The sequence below is a fragment of the Cherax quadricarinatus genome, chromosome 70 (genome assembly GCF_038502225.1).
Source record: "Cherax quadricarinatus isolate ZL_2023a chromosome 70, ASM3850222v1, whole genome shotgun sequence".
Lineage (NCBI taxonomy): Eukaryota > Metazoa > Arthropoda > Malacostraca > Decapoda > Parastacidae > Cherax > Cherax quadricarinatus.
Window position 1 is genome coordinate 22,066,157 of NC_091361.1, and position 25,488 is coordinate 22,091,644.

Below are 25,488 nucleotides of genomic sequence, written 5' to 3' on the forward strand. Positions count from 1 at the left end.
GCAATTTCGTCCCTTGCATGGTTGTACAGCAAGATTTCAAAGATTGCTCCCTTCAGGGGAGGTTCCTTGATGCTGGTGAGGGGCTTGATCTAGGAAAATGGATCTGTGCTCCAGTTCCTTGAACTGAGCCTGAATACCTTTCATCCCTCCCACATGCACTGTATAATTCTGTGGGTTTAGTACTCCCCCATTATTATAGCTAATAATAATTCAAAGATTGCTTTGGCCATCCAAAATAATTCAGTTAAAATGCCTCCCAGTCACCTGAGTTGAAACCTGCATCTGCCCTCAAGAAAACACATACCCAGTTAATAAAGTGAAACACCTTTGATGGCCATACGCTCTCTCAGCACACATGGCAGGTCAACACTTGCTTGTGATGGAGCTTTATTACACCAACTTCAGTTGTATTTTCCCTTCAGCACTCCCCATCACCCTTACTAGCTAACTTACTCCTAACCTTCACAGGTTTCTGATCTTTGCATATTTCATCTTTAGCACATTCTGCCCTAGAGTGCTGTATGACCCTTGTGGGTTTAGCACTTAGTTTTGATTGTAATGATAATAGTGAGTGAGCTCAAATCAACACCATAACAATGCTGCAAATATTGGTGCTACAGTTACTGGCAAAATATTGCAAGTCTCAGGCAGGATGTCCAATCTATGGAGAACCAGATCCTTATAAATTGTGAAAGTCCCTCTTCATACTTTAATTGCAATGAAGTACATTTCTTGTATTCTTGCAGAACCCTGTATTCCTTTAGGAAAATGAAATTTGTTGCTTGCAAGAGAAAGGGGTATTGTTTAACCAGGATGTTACCCATTTCTGCCTACATGGGAGAATGTCTTGCATGTCCTACTCCAGAGTTGCCAGGCATCCTCAAGACCCAGTAGTGTTCTGTGTTTTCCTGTATTCAAATCATATGCAGTGTTCAGAGATAATGCTCCCACCTCATTGTCACTTTCAATGATGTACAACCTACAAGGTCCTCTTCAGCTGTCCCAGTGATGCCTCAACCTCAGACTTTCAAAACCTATCTATAGACCAAGTGAAAACACTACTGCATTCTCTGACCATTTACCCAAGATTTTAATTACTGTTACGTAGATAACAAAAATTCACATGTCCCAACACTGTTTCCCTATCCTCTCCTAACAAAATATCAGTCCTACCTTTCCAGGCTCCTGCATCACTTACCAACTAGTACTTTGCTTATTCCCTTTTTCCTATAATGGCCACCTATGTCTCGACCCGATTTTCCTCGCCTGTTCCACACACTACTCTCCCACTTCCCTGCCTTCGGCAACACTTGAAGCTATAATGGAGTACATCTTGAAGAAAAACAGCCGATAAATGAACCTCAATAAGTCATCCTTTAAATGGGGAAACTCGGCGGGACCTTCATCTAAATTGAAATGCACAAGCACAGCAGAGTTTAGCGCTTAGTTATGATTATAATAATGAACACAGCATCTTGACTCTTGGCTGCTATCTCACATTATCATCAGTATCTCACTCTTCATACTATCACGTTTTACCACCACCTACACTTTTATTATTATTATCATTGGGGAACACTAAATCCGTAGGGATTATATGGCGCCTGTGGGGGAGGGGGTGGAAGGTATTCAGGCTCGATTCATGGAATTGAGGGGACCTATGCTTTCAAATAACACTAATACTAATTAGAGTGGATAGGGGAGCAATGTGGCAGATGTTGCAAGTATATGGAATAGGTGATAAGTTACTAAATGCTGAAAGAGTTTTTATGAGGATAGTGAGGCTCAGGTTAGGGTGTGTAGAAGAGAGGGAGACTACTTCCCGGTAAAAGTAGGTCTTAGACAGGGATGTGTAATGTCACCATGGTTGTTTAATATATTTGTAGATGGGGTTGTAAAAGAAGTAAATGCTAAGGTGTTCGGGAGAGGGGTGGGATTAAATTATGGGGAATCAAATTCAAAATGGGAATTAACACAGTTACTTTTTGCTGATGATACTGTGCTTATGGGAGATTCTAAAGAAAAATTGCAAAGGTTAGTGGGTGAGTTTGGGAATGTGTGTAAAGGTAGAAAGTTGAAAGTGAACATAGAAAAGAGTAAGGTGATGAGGGTATCAAATGATTTAGATTAAGAAAAATTGGATATCAAATTGGGGAGGAGGAGTATGGAAGAAGTGAATGTTTTCAGATACTTGGGAGTTGATGTGTCGGCTGATGGATTTATGAAGGATGAGGTTAATCATAGAATTGATGAGGGAAAAAAGGTGAGTGGTGCATTGAGGTATATGTGGAGTCAAAAAACGTTATCTATGGAGGCAAAGAAGGGAATGTATGAAAGTATAGTAGTACCAACACTCTTATATGGGTGTGAAGCTTGGGTGGTAAATGCAGCAGCGAGGAGACGGTTGGAGGCAGTGGAGATGTCCTGTCTAAGGGCAATGTGTGGTGTAAATATTATGCAGAAAATTCGGAGTGTGGAAATTAGGAAAAGGTGTGGAGTTAATAAAAGTATTAGTCAGAGGGCAGAAGAGGGGTTGTTGAGGTGGTTTGGTCATTTAGAGAGAATGGATCAAAGTAGAATGACATAGAAAGCATATAAATCTATAGGGGATGGAAGGCGAGGTAGGGGTCGTCCTCGAAAGGGTTGGAGAGAGGGGGTAAAGGAGGTTTTGTGGGCAAGGGGCTTGGACTTCCAGCAAGCGTGTGTGAGCGTGTTAGATAGGAGTGAATGGAGAAGAATGGTACTTGGGACCTGACGATCTGTTGGAGTGTGAGCAGGGTAATATTTAGTGAAGGGATTCAGGGAAACCGGTTATTTTCATATAGTCGGACTTGAGTCCTGGAAATGGGAAGTACAATGCCTGCACTTTAAAGGAGGAGTTTGGGATATTGGCAGTTTGGAGGGATATATTGTGTATCTTTATACGTATATGCTTCTAAGCTGTTGTATTCTGAGCACCTCTGCAAAAACAGTGATTATGTGTGAGTGTGGTGAAAGTGTTGAATGATGATGAAAGCATTTTCTTTTTGGGGATTTTCTTTCTTTTTTTGGGTCACCCTGCCTCAGTGGAAGACGGCCGACTTGTTGAAAAAAAAATAAAAACTAATTATCTAGACATAATCCTAACACACACAAATTCCATACCTCTATCATGCCTCTATCACTTCACATCAACTTTACCAACTACTCCAGTTTTTAATCGCCTTTTGCTAGTACGTAATAATATCAGTTTTATAATGGAATATCAGAGATTACAGGGGTAATCTGGGAAAGCTCCAAGTGTTGGTTACCCAGTTTTCCTCGGAAGTTTTCTTCAGCAACACAAGCTATATGACCTTTGTAGGTTTAGCACTTAGTTATGATGATAATTCAGCAACATAAACTACATAATGCAGATGGGTTTCCTATCTTTATATATGTTTTTTTGCAATCTTAGCCCTCCTTTCTGATGAATCTAAACATGAAATTACATTTGTGAGTAACAATATACAGTGGTCCCTCGTTTTTCGTAATTAATCCGTTCCTGGAGCCGTTAATATAAAAGAAATTTACGATTTGCAAATCAATTTTCTTCATAAGATATAATGTAAATACAATTAATCCGTTCCTGACACCCAGAAGTATTAAAACAAAAAAATTTTTTACATGAAATATACATGTAGTACATAATACAATGGGAAATGATGAATGAAACATTAACAGCATAACACTTACCTTTATTGGAGATTCTTCTTAGTGTATGGGAGACTGGAGGAGGAGAGAGAGTGGATTGTTTATAGTTTGGAAGAGGAATCCCCTTCCAGCAACACCTCAGGTACCAATTGCTTTTCTGGTGTTGCTTGTCTTCTCTGTTTCTTAATGCCACTAGGACCACCTTGAGAGTCACTGGAGTCCTGTCTCGCAAAATAACTGTGGAGAGAGCTCTGTTTCTGGCGTCTCTTTAACACTTCCCTAAAATGGCCCAAGACTTTGTCACTGTACATGTTGCCAATATGGCTTGCAACAACCTTGTTAGGGTGATGTTTCTCCATAAAGCTTTCCATCTTACCCCACATAGTAAAAATCTCTTTAATTTCTGAAGAAGGCACCTTCTTCCATCTCTCTTCCTCCTCCTCTGCAGCAAGATTCTGAACTGCAATGTGTTGCTCTTCCTGCTGAAGCTCTTGCAGCCCCTCAGTGGTGAGCTCTTGTTGTGGTCTTCCACCAATTCTTGCACATCCTCCAAACTCACATCCAACCCCATGGAACTCCCCAGTGCCACAATTGATTTTACAACAGACATAGGCTCATCAGGGTCAGTCCCAAACCCTTCAAAATCCCTCTTGTCGACACAATCTGGCCACAATTTTCTCCAGGCAGAGTTCAAAGTCCTGGTAGTCACTCACTCCCAAGCCATACCTATAAGGGTTATGCAATGGAGGATGCTGAAGTGTTCTCTCCAAAATTCCCTTAGGGTCAAGTGAGTGTCTGTGGTCACAGTCAAGCACCTGTGAAACATTGCTTTTGTGTAGAGTTTTTTAAAGTTTGCAATGACCTGCTGGTCCATGGGCTGGAGGAGAGGAGTGGTATTCGGGGGCAAGAACTTTACTGTGATGAACCTAAACTCCTTGAAAATTTGGTCATCCAAGTTTGGAGGATGAGCAGGTGCATTGTCCATTACTAGCAGGCACTTGAGATCCAATTTCTTTTCCAGGAGATACTCCTTCACACTAGGGCCAAACACTTCATTGAACCACTCGACGAAAATTTCCCTCGTGACCCATGCCTTACTATTAGATTCCCAAAACACACACAATTTATTCTTCATAACATTGTTTTTCCTGAACACACTGGGATTTTCAGAATGGTACACTAGTAATGGCTTCACTTTGAAATCCCCACTAGCATTAGTACAGAACATTAGCGTCAGCCTGTCTTTCATAGGCTTGTGTCCTGGCATTGCCTTTTCCTCTTGTGTAATGAAGGTCCTCTTTGGCATTTTCTTCCAAAAGAGGCCTGTTTCGTCACAATTGAACACTTGTTCAGGTTTCAGTCCTTCAGCCTCTATGTACTCCTGGAATTCATGCACATATTTTTCAGCTGCTTTGTGGTCCAAACTGGCAGCCTCACCATGCCTTACCACACTGTGTATGCCAGTACGGTTCTTAAATCTCTCAAACCAGCCTTTGCTGGCCTTAAATTCACTCACATCACCACTATTTGCAGGCAATTTCTTTACCAAATCTTCATGCAACTGCCTAGCCTTTTCACAAATAATCGAAGTCATAGGAGTATCTCCTGCTAATTGTTTCTCATTTATCCATACCAGTAATAACTTCTCAACCTCTTCGAGTACTGGTGATCTCATTTTTGTCAGCATAGTTACCCCCTTTGCAACAACAGCATCCTTGATTTCCTTTTTCTTGGCCACTATGGAACATATGGTTGTGTAGGGTTTCTTATACATCCTGGCCAGTTCGGCCACACTTGTACCACTTTCATATTGTTCAATGATGGTTTTCTTAATTCAATCGTATTTCTCACCTTCTTTACCACAGGCTTGGCACTAGGAGCTTTCTTTGGAGCCATGGTAGCTTATTTAGTACTTGCAAGCAATAAAATAAATGGAATACAGTGGACCCCCGCATAGCGAACGCATCGCATAGCGAACAATCCGCATAGCGAACGCTTTGTTCGCTGAAATTTTGCCCCGCATAGTAGACAAAAACCCGCTCAGCGAACTTCGTCCGAGACGCGTCCAATGTGGGCCCTCAGCCAGCCTCACATGTGCCGCCCGTCCCATTGTGTCCCATTGTTTACCAGCTAGCCTCCGCGGTAACATTCAAGCATACACTCGGAATATTTCGTATTATTACAGTGTTTTCGGTGCTGTTTCTGGAAAATAAGTGACCATGGGCCCCAAGAAAGCTTCTAGTGCCAACCCTGTGGTAAAAAGGGTGAGAATTAGTATGGAAATTAAGAAAGATTTTGAAGGGTTTGGGGCTAACCCTGAGAAGCCTATGCCAGTTGTGGAATCCATTGTGCCTACTTCAAAAATTAAGGAAATGTGTGCACAGTGGGTTGAACTGCAAACCTTTATGGATGAAAATCACCCTGACACAGCTGTTGCAAGCCGTGCTGGTGACTATTTCAATGACAATGTTATGGCCCATTTTAGGAAAGTCTTGAAGGAACGGGAGGTACAGAGCTCTATGGACAGATTTGTTGTGCGACAGAGGTCCAGTGACTCTCAAGCTGGTCCTAGTGGCATTAAAAGAAGAAGGGAAGTAACCCCAGAAAAGGACTTGCTTCCTCAAGTCCTAATGGAAGGGGATTCCCCTTCTAAACAGTAAGAAGATAATGCTCTCCCCTCCTCCCATCCCATCAATCATCACCAGATCTTCAATAAAAGTAAGTGTCATGTAATTGTGCATGCCTTTTTCAGTTTGTGTGTACTAAAATTAACATTTTTTTGTGGTAAAAAAATTTTTTTTTCATACTTTTGGGTGTCTTGCACGGATTAATTTTATTTCCATTATTTCTTATGGGGAAAATTAATTCGCATAGCGAACATTTCGCATAACGACCAGCCCTCTTACACGGATTAAGTTCGCTATGCGGGGGTCCACTGTATTATGAAATATTTCGCTGGTAAGACAGAATGTAGAATTGCGGATGAGCAAGGAGGCTTCAGAGTGGGTAGGGGATGTGTAGATCAAGTGTTTACATTGAAGCATATATGTGAACAGTATTTAGATAAAGGTAGGGAAGTTTTTATTGCATTTATGGATTTAGAAAAGGCATATGATAGAGTGGATAGAGGAGCAATGTGGCAGATGTTGCAAGTATATGGAATAGGTGGTAAGTTATTAAATGCTGTAAAGAGCTTTTATGAGGATAGTGAGGCTCAGGTTAGGGTGTGTAGAAGAGAGGGAGAATACTTCCCGGTAAAAGTAGGTCTTAGACAGGGATGTGTAATGTCATCATGGTTGTTTAATATATTTATAGATGGGGTTGTAAAAGAAGTAAATGCTAGGGTGTTCGGGAGAGGGGTGGGATTAAATTATGGGGAATCAAATTCAAAATGGGAATTGACACAGTTACTTTTTGCTGATGATACTGTGCTTATGGGAGATTCTAAAGAAAAACTGCAAAGGTTAGTGGATGAGTTTGAGAATGTGTGTAAAGGTAGAAAGTTGAAAGTGAACATAGAAAAGAGTAAGGTGATGAGGGTATCAAATGATTTAGATAAAGAAAAATTGGATATCAAATTGGGGAGGAGGAGTATGGAAGAAGTGAATGTTTTCAGATACTTGGGAGTTGACGTGTCGGCGGTTGGATTTATGAAGGATGAGGTTAATCATAGAATTGATGAGGGAAAAAAGGTGAGTGGTGCGTTGAGGTATATGTGGAGTCAAAAAACGTTATCTATGGAGGCAAAGAAGGGAATGTATGAAAGTATAGTAGTACCAACACTCTTATATGGATGTGAAGCTTGGGTGGTAAATGCAGCAGCGAGGAGACGGTTGGAGGCAGTGGAGATGTCCTGTCTAAGGGCAATGTGTGGTGTAAATATTATGCAGAAAATTCAGAGTGTGGAAATTAGGAGAAGGTGTGGAGTTAATAAAAGCATTAGTCAGAGGGCAGAAGAGGGGTTGTTGAGGTGGTGTGGTCATTTAGAGAGAATGGATCAAAGTAGAATGACATGGAAAGCATATAAATCTATAGGGGAAGGAAAGAGGGGTAGGGGTCGTCCTCGAAAGGGTTGGAAAGAGGGGGTAAAGGAGGTTTTGTGGGCGAGGGGCTTGGACTTCCAGCAAGCGTGCATGAGCGTGTTAGATAGGAGTGAATGGAGACGAATGATACTTGGGACCTGACGATCTGTTGGAGTGTGAGCAGGGTAATATTTAGTGAAGGGATTCAGGGAAACCGGTTATTTTCATATAGTCGGACTTGAGTCCTGGAAATGGGAAGTACAATGCCTGCACTTTAAAGGAGGGGTTTGGGATATTGGCAGTTTGGAGGGATATGTTGTGTATCTTTATATGTGTATGCTTCTGAACTGTTGTATTCTGAGCACCTCTGCAAAAAAAGTGATAATGTGCGAGTGTGGTGACAGTGTTGAATGATGATGAAAGTATTTTCTTTTTGGGGATTTTCTTTCTTTTTTGGGTCACCCTGCCTTGGTGGGAGATGGCCGACTTGTTAAAAAAAAAAAAAAAAAATTCGCTGGAGCACGTGAGGGGACTTTTGCTCACTGGTAAACAATGCCAGACTGGCTGCCGCCACGGCTCACGCCGTGGGTATACGTCTGGGACGAATTACGACTCGCGAGTCAACTTATGAAAAGCGAGTCCATGTTTATACGAAAATAACCCTATGATTGGCGAAATTTACGATTGCCGGGAACTACGAAAAGCGAGGGACCACTGTACTGTATTGCCAAATTTCCGTTGGTATTCCTCTATTCATCAACCTTTGTTTATTTGGACAAAATGGTATGTTGTCTGCTCTTTGTATCTCTCCTTTCTGCCTCAGTCTTCAACAAATATGTTCCAGTTATACCAGTGTTGAAGATCAATCATTGTTTTCAAAGTGGATGTTGTCCACTGTCAGTGAATGGGGCTTTAGTTTGTCCACTCCTCAAGAATTCTACTCGATTCAGAAAACACATCAAACTATCATCCTGTCTCAAATCTTACGTTCTTTTCTAAATTGACTGAATGTGCCATTTTTGCTCATTTGTTTCCTCGAGTTGAGTATTGTTTTACTGTGTTTGGTCTTTATATAGACCATTTCATTCAGTTGAGATGGCTTTGTGTAAGTTTTATTTATTACTCTATTTGGATTGATAATGTATGACCCTAGTGGGTTTACCACTTGTTTTGATTATAATAATAATTTTTTTTCAACAAACCGGCAGTATCCCACCAAGGCAGGGTGGCCCAAAAAGAAAAATGAAAGTTTCTCTTTTTAAATTTAGTAATTTATACAGGAAAAGGGGTTACTAGGCCCTTGCTCCTGGCACTTTAGTCGCCTCTTACAACACGCATGGCTTACGGAGGAAGAATTCTGTTCCACTTCCCCATGGAGGTAAGAGGAAATAAGCAAGAACAAGAACTAGAAAGAAAATAGAAGAAAACCCAGAGGGGTGTGTATATGCTTGTACATGTATGTGTATTGTGACCTAAATGTAAGTAGAAGTAGCAAGATGTACCTGAAATCTTGCATGTTTAAGAGACAGAAAAGAGACACCGGCAATCCTACCATCACGTACAACAATTACAGGATTCTGTTTTACACTCACTTGGCAGGACGGTAGTACCTCCCTGGGCGGTTGCTGTCTACCAACCTACTACTTACAATAATAATAATTCTCTGGATTAAATCTGATTACCTTTCAGTCCCCTAGGTGCTGTATGACCCTTATGGGTTAATCATTTTCCACTAAATATAAAAGTTTTTAATGATTTAGTACTGAAAACTTGCTTAGGAAATTAATAACTGTTAAAATTGCTGGACCTCTCGGCTGCAGTTTACACTGGTGTTTTTTATCCTGGAAAGCTCAGCCCCTAGCAGGGCATGGATAATTTCTGGGATGGGGGGCAAGGGGCAAACCTAGAGCAAAAATAAGGAATGGCTTTAACATGTGTTTGTATGTTCTTGTTAGGGTTTTCATGGGAAGGGTGGGGTTATCTGGGGAGATTTCGCTCACTGCAGATAGTTTAAAATGTAAGTGATAACTATGTCAGTTGAAATATTGAAATGTGAAATTCAAATAAAAGTGACTAGCTAAATTTAAGTAAACCTCATATTTTTATCCAGGCGACATTGCACTTCCTTACTTCGAGCTGATTACTTGAACTTATTGTGTCTGATAAGCTATATAACATCTTTCAATTGCAGCCTAGTAGACTACTTACTTTCAATATATTTAATGCAAAACTGTTTTAGTTCACCTTTGTTAGATATTTGGACTGTAATGACAAACAGAAAAATTGAAATTAAATGAGGGTAAGACAAATTTTTGTGTTTTGTGATTGGACATTCTGGTGCCTTTGATTGTGGTATTTCTAGATTGCAGCCTGTGGGATCATTGAGGGATTTGGGTGTCTACCTAGTTTCTTGTCATTTGTTAGACATAACTAGATTGTTAAATTTTGCAATTTTCATATTCTTAATCTCGATGCAGTCAGAAAGTATCTTTATGTCCATGCTTTGTTTCCTCTCCAGCTCATTTTTGCAATTGTTTATGGGTTTTTTGTAACTACTTATCCCCTCAAGGGAGGTTCCTTGATGCTAGTGAGGGGGTTCTTGATTTAGGGAATTGGATATGTGCTCCAGTTCCTTGAACTGAGCCTGAATTCCTTCCACCCATCCCCTCCCTACACAGGCGCTGTATAATCTCCATGGGTTTAGCGCTCCCCCATAATAATGTAATTACTTTAGCCTGTACTGAATCATGCAGCTGGACTATTATTTTGGCTCCTGACTGTGGTTTCTACTTGTCCCTACTGGCCTGGTGGCTAAAGCTCTCGCTTCACACAGTGAAGGGTCTGGGTTTGATTCCCAGTGAGGGTAGAAACATTGGGCGTGTTTCTTTACACCAGTTGTCTATGTTCCCCATCAGTAAAATGGGAAACTGGGTGTTAGTCGACTGGTGTGGGTCGCATCCTGGGACAAAACTGACCTAATTTGCCCGAAATGCTCAGCATAACAAGGATCTTTCTATATAGTTGTATGTCATGATGTCAGCTAGGACTGTATACCTTGTACGTGTTTTTTTTTTTTTTAACAAGTCGGCCTTCTCCCACCGAGGCAGGGTGACTCAAAAAAGAAAGAAAATCCCGAAAAAGAAAATACTTTCATCACCATTCAACACTTTCACCTCACTCACATATAATCACTGTTTTTGCAGAGGTGCTCAGAACACAACAGCTTAGAAGCATATACGTATAAAGATACACAACATATCCCTCCAAACTGCTAATATCCTGAACCCCTCCTTTAGAGTGTAGGCATTGTACTTCCCATATTTCTTCTTATTATTTTTAGTAATTATTAAAGGAAAAGGGGTTACTAGCCCATTGTTCCCGGCATTTTAGTTGCCTTTTACAACATGCATGGCTTACGGAGGAAAGATTCTTATTCCACTTCCTCATGGTTATAAACAGAAAAGTAATAAGAACAAGAACTATTAAGATAAAATCAAAGAAAACTCAGATGAGTGTGTATAAATAAACATGTACATGTATGTGTAGTGTGACCTAGGTGTAAGTAGAAGTAGCAAGACGTACCTGTAATCTTGCAGATTTATGAGAGAGACAAAAGACACCAGCAATCCTACCATCATGTAAAACAATTACAGGTTTTATTTTCACACTCACTTGGCAGGACAGTAGTACCTCCCTGGGCGGTTGCTGTCTACCAACCTACTACTTGTACTACATGTACTTGTAGAAATAAAGATATTATATTATCATATTGGATGAGCTACATTGGCTCACTATAATGGCAAGAATGAAATTTAAAACTATTTACTAGTTGAATAAACCCAAGTACCTTGTTGATATATTGGTGCCTTTAACCCAGAGCTCGGGAATGTTTATGAAAATTGCTGAAGACTTTTAGAATGACTGAACCTTGTTCTGTTGGTGAGAAATCATTTGCAGAAAGATCCCTTTTTTTATGAAGCTCATAGAATGTTCAACAGATTGCTAGTGTATTGTGAATTAAAAAGCAATTCATGTTTTCAAGTCTCACTTGAAAGCATGTTTCTACTAGATCTTATGCCCTTCAAGGGAGGTGCCTAGAGACCAGTGAGGGGGGCTCTTGATCCAAGGAATGGGACCTAATCTTCCCTTGGATCGACATATATGTTCCCCATTCCCCAGGTTGTACATGACTCTAACAGGTTTAGAAGTTCCTTGTGAATAAAGTGAGAAAAATCTAGAGTTTTTGATCCTGATGATAACACTTTCACTCTTGAATGTAAACTTTAGTATTTCTTCATTGTTATTGTTGCATTTATGGCTTAGCATGTGAATGCTTTCTTGAAAGAGCAGGTGCTCAGGAATAACATATTCCTAAATTAATAATCATCATCTACAACACTTTTTATTAGCCGAGTTTTTAACTCATTTGTTCTGGGGAGGGTTAGAAACCAGCTAACAGTTTTTTCCACATTCTATGTTTTTCCCCTTAATCTAAATTTTTCTACAAATCCTGTCTTGGTTAGATATTTTTAACCCGTTATTTATATGACTAAGACAGGACTCGCAGCAATGGGTAGATAACTGTGCCACTGCCTGTTCCATGCAGTGACCACTCTACGACGTGCTATGGAGCACACGACCAAATGGCCCACTATGTATATGGTTTCAGATTTTTTATCGCTGAAACAAATTCTGTAAAATTCATTAGATGCCTTATCATCTCTCAGAATGTGTTTTTTCTTTACCTGTACTGCTCTTCTGCCTCAGTATTTGCTACTTATAAACTTTTACACCTTCTCTTTGTTAAATGTCATGGCAGTTCCACATCATTTCCATAAAAGCCATCTGTCTTACTCGGTTGAACCTACTTACCTACCTACTTCCCTCAAGATAGGTGTCTTGATGCTGGTGAGAGGCTCTTGATGTAAGAAATTGGACCTGTGTTCTAATTTCTCAAGTCTGAATGCCTTCCATTCCTCACGTGCTGACCCATATGAGCTCACCATCCCCACATGAATGCAATAATAATAATAATAATAATATGTGGTGAAGGGCTTTTCATCAAGAGAATTTGATCTTTCCTTCCCTTCCGTTCCTTGGCAGTGCTGTATGACTTTTTCGAATTTAACTCTTGGTTATGATTATACTAAAAATATTTCCCTTCTTTGGATCTAGTTGGAAAGCCTCTCGGCTTTTCCTTAGTTTTGGCCTCAGTAAGGATACGGCATTATATATTTTTGCAGAACTATACGTATTGGCAAGGGATGCTGGGAATGGGTTCAATAGCTTTGGGCAAATGAACATGCCAATCACTCCAAGAATTTGATCCTCATTACTGTACACAAGTGTTGAAAATTTGAGGCTGATTGAATGAGGTATTCTTGAGTTAATGAGCAAAATAAAATCGGGAAGAAAGAGGAAGAAAAAATCAGGCAACGTCTTAAAGGTCTTCTTTCGGGTATACCTATTAACCCTTTGAGGGTTTCGGCCGTACTAGTACGGCTTACGACCCAGGGTTTTTGACGTACTAGTACGCCTAAATTCTAGCGCCCTCAAATCTAGTGGGAGAAAGCTGGTAGGCCTCCATATGAAAGAATGGGTCTATGTGGTCAGTGTGCGCAGTATAAAAAAAATCCTGCAGCACACAGTGCATAATGAGGAAAAAAAAAACTTGGACCGTTTTTTTGGAATAAAACAGCGACTTTGCACTGTATTTTCGTATGGTATTTATTGGTGTATTCTAGTTTTCTTGATCTCATTTTATAGAATGGAAGGCATATCACAGAAATTGAGATGATTTTGACTGGTTTTATAATGAAAAGTACCTTGAAATTGAGCTCAAAGTAGCAGACATGCTCGATTTTTACCAAAGTTCAAAAGTAAACAAATCATGCTAAGCGTCCAATACACGTCAACTGGTGAGTCTAATATTCTTTTGCAAGTGCGCCAATATGATTCATACCATTTTTTACACTAATGCAGTAGTCTGCATAACAGTAAATCTTCTATTTTTTGTGAGAATAAAAATTCAAAGTGGAAAGCAAAAGAATGTAAGAGGGGCCTTGAGATGTGACTAATGAACAGAGGAAATGTCATTTTAGTGCCAGGAATGTATTTCTTGTTTGTTCTGGATCCTATTCAGAAATTGGCATTTTTTGAAATTTGTGTGAAATTGGCAAAATTGCTAAATTCTGACCACTGTACTGGATAGCTGAAATTGGTAAATGGGTGGTTTCTTGCACTCGTTCGATAGAAAAAATGGAGTTCTAGCGAAATATTCATGCTTTTTGTCGACTAGTACAGGGGAACAGGCCGAAAATGGGGCTCAAAGTGGGCAAAATTGCCGATGCATAAACATCGCCGAGACTGCTAACTTCGCGAGAGCATAATTCCGTAAGTTTTCCATCAAATTTCATATTTTTGGTGTCATTATGATCGGGAAAAGATTCTCTATCTTTTCATAAGATTTTTTTTTTTAAATTTGGCCGACCCTGAGAACGAGTCTCGGAGAGGGCCTGTCGACCCTCAAAGGGTTAATAACTGGATATATTTTGGTTACTGGGTGATCTGATGAAGGTAATCCCTGCATTCCATAATCTCAGTCCCTTGTGCCTCAATGCACGGGATTAGAAAAGTATAGAATGCATCATAAATTGATTATGCAGTTAATAGTAGAATTGAATAATTGAAGGGAATCAGAAGAGGCATTCATAAGTCATAAAATGGTAACTAATTTCTATGCTTCTTCAGTATTTTTTTTAAAATTAGGACATATACAATGTCAGACAAAAGAAGGAAGTCACCTCCCTTGCTCAGAAAAAAAAGGAAAAAATAATGCCAGAAGATCACCAGGACAGAGATATCAAATAAATGCCACATGCATGAATAAGCACAAAAAAAAATCGCCTTAATCGGGTAACATGAATAACACACGTATGTATATGCAAATAAAACCAGTGGATGTATAAAGACATGAACTAATGTACGATCCGGTAAAAATGGGAAGGAGAGGGTGACGTTAAGAAGGTGGCAGGTTGGGAGGTTACTAGGTGGCTGTAATGAACAAGGGATGGTGGTGCAGGTAGGTGGGTGTTGTCTAGTGCCAGTGGTCAGAAGTAACAGACTAGTGCCATTATAATGGTGCCACACTCGATGAATCCCAGGGAAGACTTTGAAGGGCTACTCCTCATAGATGGGTTTAACTGAAGCAATAGATGAGTGTAGCTTCAGAGTGTAGAAAGGCTGACTTCACCACTCGGTAGCTTTAATAACACTCTCTACGTCAGTTACCAATATCAATGACAACATCTGTGCTACATGTTTCACCAGAAACTGTATGAAGCTGAAAATTAGACACGTGCAACTTCTGGGTATCTTTATTGTAGACATTTCTCCAATCAGTGGCTTTATCAAGGCAAATTCAAACACATATTGGAAGACAGTAGAACTATATACAAAATATGAGGTAATCAGTCCCTCAGTCTTCGAGTTGGTGAAGAGCACTGTAGTCTTGAACAGTCTGAAGCACAGGCAAGGTTAGGTTAGGGAGGTTCGTCAGGAAACAGGACAAGTGTTTCCTGACGTGGGTCTTAGTCAGATGATGACCCGCCATTGGCAAGAAGGCTGGCGTTTATATACGTACTGGCATTAGGTGGCAAGGAACATATAACAGACAAAGACATAGTCACTGATAATCAGGATTCCCCAATGTAAGTACGAATCTGTAACAAATTCTGTGGCAAGTTATTAAAATTACGTTCAGACGACAATACTGTCACCTGGGATAATACACAAATGGAGGTAAGCATTTACACATCCTATAGTGGCTGAAAGGATTAGAAACGCTAACTAATACAATACCTAGGTACGTACGAGGACGTGAGTTTCCAGAGAAATGATGGACGAGGCTTTTCTAACAACATAGAGAAAGTAGAAAGAAAGAGATATTAGCTTGAAAACGGCATTTTATAGCAAAATGACCATAACACTGTTGCTAACAGGTATACCACTTACCAACTCAGCATCATATAGTTATATATCTGCTATAACTGTGTGAAGCTGATGGGTAGAGTGTTATACCCCATTCTATGAATTTTATGAATTCATTAAATAACACTATACACACTCACACTTGTATTAAAATGCACCAAAGTGGTTAGGCCACTCACCTTTATTATCCCACCTACCCTCCCCCCCACCCATTTCCCATATTTACATCCTTACCCATCTTTCTTCTTTCCCCATCTTACCGAAACTGGTCACAATTCGACTAAGAAATGTTCAGAGTTTACTACACCTACATGTTCAAAGTTAAGTACACTCAGTTGTTCAAAGTTAAGTACACTCAGATGTTCAAAGTTAAGTACACTCAGATGTTCAAAGTAAAGTACACTCAGATGTTCAAAGTAAATTACACTCAGATGTTCAAAGTAAAGTATACTCAGATGTTCAAAGTTAAGCACACTCAGATGTTCAAAGTAAAGTACACTCAGATGTTCAAAGTTTAGTACACTCAGATGTTCAAAGTAAAGTACACTCAGATGTTAAAAGTTTAGTACACTCAGATGCTCAAAGTTAAGTACACTCAGATGTTCAAAGTTAAGCACACTCAGATGTTCAAAGTAAAGTACACTCAGATGTTCAAAGTTTAGTACACTCAGATGTTCAAAGTAAAGTACACTCAGATGTTCAAAGTTTAGTACACTCAGATGCTCAAAGTTAAGTACACTCAGATGTTCAAAGTAAAGTACACTCAGATGTTCAAAGCTAAGTACACTCAGATGTTCAAAGTTAAGTACACTCAGATGTTCAAAGTAAAGTACACTCAGATGTTCAAAGTAAAGTACACTCAGATGTTCAAAGTTTAATACATTCAGATGTTCAAAGTTAAGTACACTCAGATGTTCAAAGAAAAATACACTAAGATGTTCAAAGTACACTCAGATGTTCAGAGTTAAGTACACTCAGATGTTCAAAGTATATCCAAGAACACAGTAACACTATCACTACAAGCAGCACAGTAACACTATCACTACAAGCAACACAGTAACACTATCACTACAAGCAACACAGTAACACTATCACTACAAGCAACACAGTAACACTATCACTACAAGCAACACAGTAACACTATCACTACAAGCAACACAGTAACACTATCACTACAAGCAACACAGTAACACTATCACTACAAGCAACACAGTAACACTATCACTACAAGCAACACAGTAACACTATCACTACAAGCAACACAGTAACACTATCACTACAAGCAACACAGTAACACTATCACTACAAGCAGCACAGTAACACTATCACTACAAGCAGCACAGTAACACTATCACTACAAGCAGCACAGTAACACTATCACTACAAGCAACACAGTAACACTATCACTACAAGCAACACAGTAACACTATCACTACAAGCAACACAGTAACACTATCACTACAAGCAAGACAGTAACACTATCACTACAAGCAGCACAGTAACACTATCACTACAGGCAACACAGTAACACTATCACTACAAGCAACACAGTAACACTATCACTACAAGCAACACAGCACTATCACTACAAGCAACACAGTAACACTATCACTACAAGCAACACAGCACTATCACTACAAGCAACACAGTAACACTATCACTACAAGCAACACAGTAACACTATCACTACAAGCAACACAGCACTATCACTACAAGCAACACAGTAACACTATCACTACAAGCAACACAGCGCTATCACTACAAGCAACACAGTAACACTATCACTACAAGCAACACAGTAACACTATCACTACAAGCAACACAGCGCTATCACTACAAGCAACACAGTAACACTATCACTACAAGCAACACAGCGCTATCACTACAAGCAACACAGTAACACTATCACTACAAGCAACACAGCGCTATCACTACAAGCAACACAGTAACACTATCACTACAAGCAACACAGCGCTATCACTACAAGCAACACAGTAACACTATCACTACAAGCAACACAGTAACACTAATACTACAGGCAACACAGCACTATCACTACAAGCAACACAGTAACACTAATACTACAAGCAACACAGTAACACTATCACTACAAGCAACACAGTAACACTATCACTACAAGCAACACAGCACTATGACTACAAGCAACACAGCACTATCACTACAAGCAACACAGTAACACTATCACTACAAGCAACACAGCACTATCACTACAAGCAACACAGTAACACTATCACTACAAGCAACACAGCGCTATCACTACAAGCAACACAGTAACACTATCACTACAAGCAACACAGTAACACTATCACTACAAGCAACACAGCGCTATCACTACAAGCAACAAGCAACACAGCGCTATCACTACAAGCAACACAGTAACACTATCACTACAAGCAACACAGCACTATCACTACAAGCAACACAGTAACACTATCACTACAAGCAACACAGCACTATCACTACAAGCAACACAGTAACACTATCACTACAAGCAACACAGCGCTATCACTACAAGCAACACAGCGCTATCACTACAAGCAACACAGTAACACTATCACTACAAGCAACACAGCACTATCACTAGAAGCAACACAGTAACACTAATACTACAGACAACACAGTAACACTATCACTACAAGCAACACAGTAACACTATCACTACAAGCAACACAGTAACACTATCACTACAAGCAACACAGTAACACTATCACTACAAGCAACACAGTAACACTATCACTACAAGCAACACAGTAACACTATCACTACAAGCAACACAGTAACACTATCACTACAAGCAACACAGTAACACTATCACTACAAGCAACACAGCGCTATCACTACAAGCAACACAGCGCTATCACTACAAGCAACACAGTAACACTATCACTACAAGCAACACAGCACTATCACTAGAAGCAACACAGTAACACTAATACTACAGACAACACAGTAACACTATCACTACAAGCAACACAGTAACACTATTACTACAAGCAACACAGTAACACTATCACTACAAGCAACACAGTAACACTATCACTACAAGCAACACAGTACTATCACAACAAGCAACACAGTAACACTATCACTACAGGCAACACAGTAACACTATCACTACAAGCAACACAGTACTATCACTACAAGCAACACAGTACTATCACTACAAGCAACACAGTACTATCACTACAAGCAACACAGTACTATCACTACAAGCAACACAGTACTATCACTACAAGCAACACAGCACTATCACTACAAGCAACACAGTAACACTAATACTATAGGCAACACAGTAACACTATCACTACAAGCAACACAGTAACACTATCACTACAAGCAACACAGTAACACTATCACTACAAGCAACACAGTACTATCACTACAGACAACACAGTAACACTATCACTACAAGCAACACAGGACTATCACTACAAGCAACACAGCACTATCACTACAAGCAACACAGTAACACTATCAGCTATCACTACAAGCAACACAGTACTATCACTACAAGCAACACAGCACTATCACTACAGACAACACAGTAACACTATCACTACAAGCAACACAGCACTATCACTACAGACAACACAGTAACACTATCACTACAAGCAACACAGCGCTATCACTACAAGCAACACAGTAACACTATCACTACAAGCAACACAGTAACACTATCACTACAAGCAACACAGTAACACTATCACTACAAGCAACACAGTACTATCACTACAGACAACACAGTAACACTATCACTACAAGCAACACAGTACTATCACTACAAGCAACACAGCACTATCACTACAGACAACACAGTAACACTATCACTACAAGCAACACAGCACTATCACTACAAGCAACACAGTACTATCACTACAGACAACACAGTAACACTATCACTACAAGCAACACAGTACTATCACTACAGACAACACAGTAACACTATCACTACAAGCAACACAGTACTATCACTACAACCAACACAGTAACACTATCACTACAAGCAACACAGTACAAGCAACACAGCTCTATCACTACAACCACCACAGTAACACTATCACTACAAGCAACACAGTAACACTATCACTACAAGCAACACAGTAACACTATCACTACAAGCAACACAGTACTATCACTACAGACAACACAGTAACACTATCACTACAAGCAACACAGTACTATCACTACAGACAACACAGTAACACTATCACTACAGACAACACAGTAACACTATCACTACAAGCAACACAGTAACACTATCACTACAAGCAACACAGTACTATCACTACAAGCAACACAGACAACACAGTAACACTATCACTACAAGCAACACAGTACTATCACTACAGACTACACAGTAACACTATCACTACAAGCAACACAGTACTATCACTACAGACAACACAGTAACACTATCACTACAAGCAACACAGTACTATCACTACAGACAACACAGTAACACTATCACTACAAGCAACACAGTACTATCACTACAGACAACACAGTAACACTATCACTACAAGCAACACAGTAACACTATCACTACAAGCAACACAGTAACACTATCACTACAGACAACACAGTATCACTATCACTACAAGCAACACAGCACTATCACTACAAGCAACACAGTAACACTATCACTACAAGCAACACAGTACTATCACTACAGACAACACAGTAACACTATCACTACAAGCAACACAGTACTATCACTACAGACAACACAGTAACACTATCACTACAAGCAACACAGTACTATCACTACAAGCAACACAGCACTATCACTACAGACAACACAGTAACACTAATACTACAGACAACACAGTAACACTATCACTACAAGCAACACAGTAACACTATCACTACAAGCAACACAGTAACACTATCACTACAAGCAACACAGTACTATCACTACAGACAACACAGTAACACTATCACTACAAGCAACACAGTACTATCACTACAGACAACACAGTAACACTATCACTACAAGCAACACAGCACTATCACTACAGACAACACAGTAACACTATCACTACAAGCAACACAGCACTATCACTACAAGCAACACAGTACTATCACTACAGACAACACAGTAACACTATCACTACAAGCAACACAGTACTATCACTACAGACAACACAGTAGCACTATCACTACAAGCAACACAGTACTATCACTACAGACAACACAGTAACAGTAATACTACAGACAACACAGTAACACTATCACTACAAGCAACACAGTACTATCACTACAAGCAACACAGCACTATCACTACAGACAACACAGTAACACTAATACTACAGACAACACAGTAACACTATCACTACAAGCAACACAGCACTATCACTACAAGCAACACAGTAACACTATCACTACAAGCAACACAGCGCTATCACTACAAGCAACACAGTAACACTATCACTACAAGCAACACAGCACTATCACTACAAGCAACACAGTAACACTAATACTACAGACAACACAGTAACACTATCACTACAAGCAACACAGTAACACTATCACTACAAGCAACACAGTACTGTCACTACAGACAACACAGTAACACTAATACGACAGACAACACAGTAACACTATCACTACAAGCAACACAGCGCTATCACTACAAGCAACACAGCGCTATCACTACAAGCAACACAGCGCTATCACTACAAGCAACACAGTAACACTATCACTACAAGCAACACAGCACTATCACTACAAGCAACACAGTAACACTAAAACTACAGACAACACAGTAACACTATCACTACAAGCAACACAGTAACACTATCACTACAAGCAACACAGTAACACTATCACTACAAGCAACACAGTTCTATCACTACAAGCAACACAGTAACACTATCACTACAAGCAACACAGTAACACTATCACTACAGGCAACAGAGTAACACTATCACTACAAGCAACACAGTACTATCACTACAAGCAACACAGTACTATCACTACAAGCAACACAGTACTATCACTACAAGCAACACAGTACTATCACTACAAGCAACACAGTACTATCACTACAAGCAACACAGTAACACTATAACTACAAGCAACACAGCACTATCACTACAAGCAACACAGTACTATCACTACAAGCAACACAGTAACACTATCACTACAAGCAACACAGTAACACTATCACTATAAGCAACACAGTAACACTATCACTACAAGCAACACAGTAACACTATCACTACAAGCAACACAGTAACACTATCACTACAAGCAACACAGTAACACTATCACTACAAGCAACACAGCGCTATCACTACAAGCAACACAGTAACACTATCACTACAAGCAACACAGTACTATCACTACAGACAACACAGTAACACTAATACTACAGACAACACAGTAACACTATCACTACAAGCAACACAGCACTATCACTACAAGCAACACAGTACTATCACTACAAGCAACACAGCACTATCACTACTAGCAACACAGTACTATCACTACAAGCAACACAGTACTATCACTACAGACAACACAGTAACACTATCACTACTAGCAACACAGTACTATCACTACAAGCAACACAGCACTATCACTACAAGCAACACAGCACTAGCACTACAAGCAACACAGCACTATCACTACAAGCAACACAGTACTATCACTACAAGCAACACAGCACTATCACTACAAGCAACACAGCACTATCACTACAAGCAACACAGTACTATCACTACAAGCAACACAACACTATCACTACAAGCAACACAGTAACACTAATACTACAGACAACACAGTAACACTATCACTACAAGCAACACAGTACTATCACTACAAGCAACACAGTAACACTAATACTACAGACAACACAGTAACACTATCACTACAAGCAACACAGTACTATCACTACAAGCAACACAGCACTATCACTACAAGCAACACAGTACTATCACTACAAGCAACACAGTACTATCACTACAAGCAACACAGTACTATCACTACAAGCAACACAGCACTATCACTACAAGCAACACAGTAACACTATCACTACAAGCAACACAGTACTATCACTACAGACAACACAGTAACACTATCACTACAAGCAACACAGTACTATCACTACAAGCAACACAGTAACACTATCACTACAAGCAGCACAGTAACACTATCACTACAAGCAACACAGTACTATCACTACAAGCAACACAGTAACACTATCACTACAAGCAACACAGCACTATCACTACAAGCAACACAGTACTATCACTACAAGCAACACAGTAACACTATCACTACAAGCAACACAGTAACACTATCACTATAAGCAACACAGTAACACTATCACTACAAGCAACACAGTAACACTATCACTACAAGCAACACAGTAACACTATCACTACAAGCAACACAGTAACACTATCACTACAAGCAACACAGCGCTATCACTACAAGCAACACAGTAACACTATCACTACAAGCAACACAGTACTATCACTACAGACAACACAGTAACACTAATACTACAGACAACACAGTAACACTATCACTACAAGCAACACAGCACTATCACTACAAGCAACACAGTACTATCACTACAAGCAACACAGCACTATCACTACTAGCAACACAGTACTACTCAGTACTACAAGCAACACAGTAACACTATCACTACAGAGCAACACAGTAACACTATCACTACTACAAGCAACACAGTACTATCACTACAAGCAACACAGCACTATCACTACAAGCAACACAGCACTAGCACTACAAGCAACACAGCACTATCACTACAAGCAACACAGTACTATCACTACAAGCAACACAGCACTATCACTACAAGCAACACAGCACTATCACTACAAGCAACACAGTACTATCACTACAAGCAACACAACACTATCACTACAAGCAACACAGTAACACTAATACTACAGACAACACAGTAACACTATCACTACAAGCAACACAGTACTATCACTACAAGCAACACAGTAACACTAATACTACAGACAACACAGTAACACTATCACTACAAGCAACACAGTACTATCACTACAAGCAACACAGCACTATCACTACAAGCAACACAGCACTATCACTACAAGCAACACAGTACTATCACTACAAGCAACACAGCACTATCACTACAAGCAACACAGTAACACTATCACTACAAGCAACACAGCGCTATCACTACAAGCAACACAGTAACACTATCACTACAAGCAACACAGTACTATCACTACAAGCAACACAGTAACACTATCACTACAAGCAGCACAGTAACACTATCACTACAAGCAACACAGTAACACTAATACTACAGACAACACAGTAACACTATCACTACAAGCAACACAGTACTATCACTACAAGCAACACAGTAACACGATCACTACAAGCAACACAGTAACACTATCACTACAAGCAACAAAGTAACACTGTCACTACAAGCAACACAGTACTTTCACTACAAGCAACACAGTAACACTATCACTACAAGCAACACAGTAGCACTATCACTACAAGCAACAAAGTAACACTATCACTACAAGCAACAAAGTAACACTATCACTACAAGCAACACAGTAACACTATCACTACAAGCAACACAGTAACACTATCACCACAGGCAGCACAGTAACCCTATCACTGCCAGCAACACAGTAGCACTATCACTACAGGCAACACAGCAACACTATCACCACAAGCAACACAGTAACACTATCACTACAGGCAACACAGTAACACTCACTACAAGCATCACAGTAGCACTATCACTACAGACAACACAGTAACACTATCACTACAAGCAACACAGCGCTATCACTACAAGCAACACAGTAACACTATCACTACAAGCAACACAGTAACACTATCACTACAAGCAACACAGTAACACTATCACTACAAGCAACACAGTAACACTATCACTACAAGCAACACAGTACTATCACTACAGACAACACAGTAACACTATCACTACAAGCAACACAGTACTATCACTACAAGCAACACAGCACTATCACTACAGACAACACAGTAACACTATCACTACAAGCAACACAGCACTATCACTACAAGCAACACAGTACTATCACTACAGACAACACAGTAACACTATCACTACAAGCAACACAGTACTATCACTACAGACAACACAGTAACACTATCACTACAAGCAACACAGTACTATCACTACAGACAACACAGTAACACTAATACTACAGACAACACAGTAACACTATCACTACAAGCAACACAGTAACACTATCACTACAAGCAACACAGTAACACTATCACTACAAGCAACACAGTACTATCACTACAGACAACACAGTAACACTATCACTACAAGCAACACAGTACTATCACTACAGACAACACAGTAACACTATCACTACAAGCAACACAGCACTATCACTACAAGCAACACAGTACTATCACTACAAGCAACACAGTACTATCACTACAGACAACACAGTAACACTAATACTACAGACAACACAGTAACACTATCACTACAAGCAACACAGTAACACTATCACTACAAGCAACACAGTAACACTATCACTACAAGCAACACAGTACTATCACTACAGACAACACAGTAACACTATCACTACAAGCAACACAGTACTATCACTACAGACAACACAGTAACACTATCACTACAAGCAACACAGCACTATCACTACAGACAACACAGTAACACTATCACTACAAGCAACACAGCACTATCACTACAAGCAACACAGTACTATCACTACAGACAACACAGTAACACTATCAC